Source organism: Mustela nigripes, unplaced genomic scaffold (assembly GCF_022355385.1).
Source record: "Mustela nigripes isolate SB6536 unplaced genomic scaffold, MUSNIG.SB6536 HiC_scaffold_3334, whole genome shotgun sequence".
NCBI classification, from domain to species: Eukaryota; Metazoa; Chordata; class Mammalia; order Carnivora; family Mustelidae; genus Mustela; species Mustela nigripes.
In genome coordinates, this window is record NW_026742740.1 from 1 (window position 1) to 3,827 (window position 3,827).

Sequence of the window (3,827 nt, forward strand, 5' to 3'; positions counted from 1 at the left end):
GATGCGGGACTCGATCCCAGGACCCTGAGATCATGACCTGAGCCGAAGGCAGCGGCTTAACCCACTGAGCCACCCAGGCGCCCTATATCTTTGTTTTTATAATTTCATTCTCTAGCAGTTCATTTTATTATAGATTTTTTATTTTTATTTTTTAAAGATTTTATTTATTAGATAGACAGTGAGAGAGGGAACACAAGCAGAGGGTGTGGGAGAGGGAGCAAGCAGGCTTCCTGCCGAGCAAGGAGCCTGACGTGGGCCTTGATCCCAGGACCCTGGGATCATGAGCCAAAGGCAGATGCTTAACGACTGAGCCACCCAGGCATGCCTTTATTGTAGTTTATAAAATGGTGGTCTGCAGTGGATTGACATAAAGGAAAAAATAAATTGGCCCTAACCACAGACTGTTTGAGAAGCACTGTTGTAGAGGACCATCTGAAGATCTTAACAGAATTTTTGAATTGAAATTCCAGGGCTGGTTTTTTTTTGGTTTTGTTTTGTTTTAAGCGTGTTTACAAAGAGGTACCTGTTAAATTAGAAATGTCTCACTAGTGGTACCCTGCTAGTAGCTCAGTCTCTCCTGCCATATCTGAACCCCTACCACCACTAAAAGCTGCATGTGGTGTTCCTGTTAGAGTGTCTCTGATGCTCCTAGCAATCACCAGTTGAACCTAGAGAGCAAAACTCCAATTCTGCCTAGACCAGATGCTTGGAAAAGTTAATTTTATATATCACAATTCTCTTTTTTAGGGGTATGGGTATGAGGGTGATAGTGAAGGTTCCTGGTGGGCTAATTAAAAACTCCAGCTCTGGGGCATCTGGCAGGCTCAGCTGGTGGAGCGTGTGGCTGTTGATCACAGGGTTGTGAGTTCAAGCTGCACATTGAGTATAGAGAATACTTAAAAATAAAATCTTTTTTAAAAAGTCCAGCTCTTCTAGTTTGCCATCACTAAGTCTCCATAAAGCACTGATACACAGAAGAGACTTGCCAGAAGGAGTGTATTTTAGCCGTCATAGATTCTAACTACCTAATTTGACAGATGAGCTTGGGTGTCATATGTCGGCCATTGGTAGTAGTGAGAAGTAGGGAGACTGATGATCCCTGGTCCATTGACTGGATTATATACTGTACAGGGACCACATCCAGAGCCTCCAGAGAGTTTTCTGTGGGACGTTGTCCAAACCTCTATATGATATCACCCCTGCCAACTTCAGGCCTCTCATGCCATAGTGAGCTCTTTCACCTTATGAGGCAGAAGATTGGCAAATAGAATCTACCAATATAGTAAAAGAATAATACACTGAGACTAAGTGAATTTTAATCCTAGGAATACAAGGATGAGTCATTATCTGAAAATCAGTTAATCTACCATATTAACATTCTAAAAATGGAAAATCACTTGATCATATCAATTGATGGTGAAAAGGCATTTGATAAAATATAAAATCCACTCATGATAATAAAGATTTACAAAAATACTTAAAACTAACATCATACTTTAGGTGAAACACTGAATGCATTTACTCTAAAATTGATAGCAAGAAAAATGTCCGCTTTCATAGCACTGGAAGTCCCACCAAGTGGCATGTAATTGGAAAGGAAGAAATAAAACTCTTTGCAGATCATATAATTGTTCCTGTAGACAATCCCAAGGAATCTGCAAAAACAAAAACAAAAAATCCTAGAACTAATAAGTGAGTTTCATAAGGTCACAGGATATAAGGTCAACACACAAAAATCAGTCACATTTCGTCTCTTTGGTCTTGGCTGCACTAATGAAATGATGAAGGGAGTAGCATTTGGAAAGGGTCTCAGGAAGATGCACACATTATGTTGCCACTGTGGCTCTAAGGCCTGCCACCGTCAGAAATCAGCCTATGACAAATGTGGCAATTCTGCCAAGCAGAAGAGAAGTATAACTAGAGTGCCAAGGCTAAAAGACGAAATACAAGGCACCTAGTGGTGCCTTCAGTTAAGCATCCAACTCTTGCTTTTGGCTCAGGTTGTGATCTTGTGGTGATGAAATTGAGCCCTGCACTGGGCTCAACACTCAGTGTGGAGTCTGCTTTAGTTTCTCTCTCCCTCTCCTCCCACTCCCCTCATGCATGCACGTGCTCTCGCTCTCAAATAAATAAATAAATCTTAAAAGCAGAACAAAACAAAAATGAACTCCCACCTGGTTGAATGAGGCACCCCAAAATTGTATACTGCAGATTTAGGCATGGATTCCATGAAGGAATAACACCCAAGCCCAAGAGGGCCACTGTCGCAGCATCCAGTTCTTCTTAAGGATTTCAATGATTGGTCACAATAAATATTGTGATTTAAAACAACAACAAAAAAATCAGTCACATTTCTATATACTGAAAATGAACTTTTGGAAACTGAAATTGATACATAATACCATTTACAAACATACCAAATAAAATATACATCTAACAAAACATACAGAATCTGTATGCTAAAAACTATAATACAGTGGTGAAAGGAATGAAGAATATATAGAGAGACTACCATGTCCATGGATTGAGAGTCACAACTTTGTAAAGATGGCATTTCTTCCCAAACTAATTTATAGACTCAGTGCAATTCCTGTCAAATTCCCAGCAAGATTTTTTGTAAATATAGACAAATTTATGTTGAAATGGAAAGGCAAAGGAACTAGAATGCTAATAGCAGTATTGAAAAATAATAAAGTTGGAGGGATTACATCACCTGATTTTAAGACTTCGAATATAATTAATTAAGATAATTTAAGTTTAGAGAGTTAGACACACAGATCAATGAAACAGAGAACCCACAATATACTTATAAAAATAAGGCCAGTTAATGATTGGCAAAGTCCAATGACAATTCAGTGAGGAAAGATTTTTTTTCAATAAATGTTGTTGGAACAATTAAACATCCATATAGGGAGGGGGAGAACATCCATGCAAACCGCACACATTATAGAAAAATTAACTCAGGGATGCCTGGGTGGTTCAGTTGGTTAAGCAGCTGCCTTCGGCTCAGGTCATGATCCCAGCATCCTGGGATCGAGTCCCACATCAGGCTCCTTGCTTGGCAGGAAGCCTGCTTCTCCCTCTGTCTGCCATTCTGTCTGCCTGTGCTTGCTCTCTCTCCCTCTCTCTCTCTGACAAATAAAATCTTTAAAAAAAAAAAAGAAAGAAAGAAAAGATAAGAAAAATTAACTCAAAATAGATCACATGTAAAAAAAAAAAAGCATAAACCTTTATATCTTTCAGAGGAAAACATAGGAAAAATCTTCATAGCCTGGGATTAGGCAAAGAGTACTTAGATACGACACCAAAAACACAACGCACTAAAGAAAAAAATTGATATACCAGACTTCATCAAAAGTAAAAATGTCTGTTCTATGAGAGATACCATTAAGAGACTGAAAAGACAAGCTACAGACTGGGAGAAAATATTTGTATATCATTGAATTGCCAATAAAAGACTGAATCCAGAATAAATAAAGAAGTCTCTAAACTCAACAGTAAGAAAACAATTCAACTTAAAAAATGGGGTCAAGGGGCGCCTGGGTGGCTCAGTGGGTTAAAGCCTCTGCCTTCAGCTCAGGTAATGATCCCAGAGTCCTGGGATCGAGCCCCACATCGGGCTCTCTGCTCAGCAGGGAGCCTGCTTCCTCCTCTCTCTCTCTCTGCCTGCCTCTCTGCCTACTTGTGAACTCTGTCTGTCAAATAAATAAATAAAATCTTAAAAAAAAAAAAAATGGGGTCAAGACTTGAACAGACACAGACACGTCGACCAAAAAGGATACATGGATGGCAAATAAGCACATAAAAAAGATGTTCAGTGTCACTAG

The 3,827-nt window shown here is 39.3% G+C and overlaps 1 pseudogene; it reads left to right on the forward strand.

Moving 5' to 3' along the window:
• Positions 1-1,778: 1,778 nt before the first annotated feature.
• Positions 1,779-2,288, forward strand: LOC132009026 (large ribosomal subunit protein eL37-like; annotated as a pseudogene).
• The last annotated feature ends 1,539 nt before the right edge of the window (positions 2,289-3,827 follow it).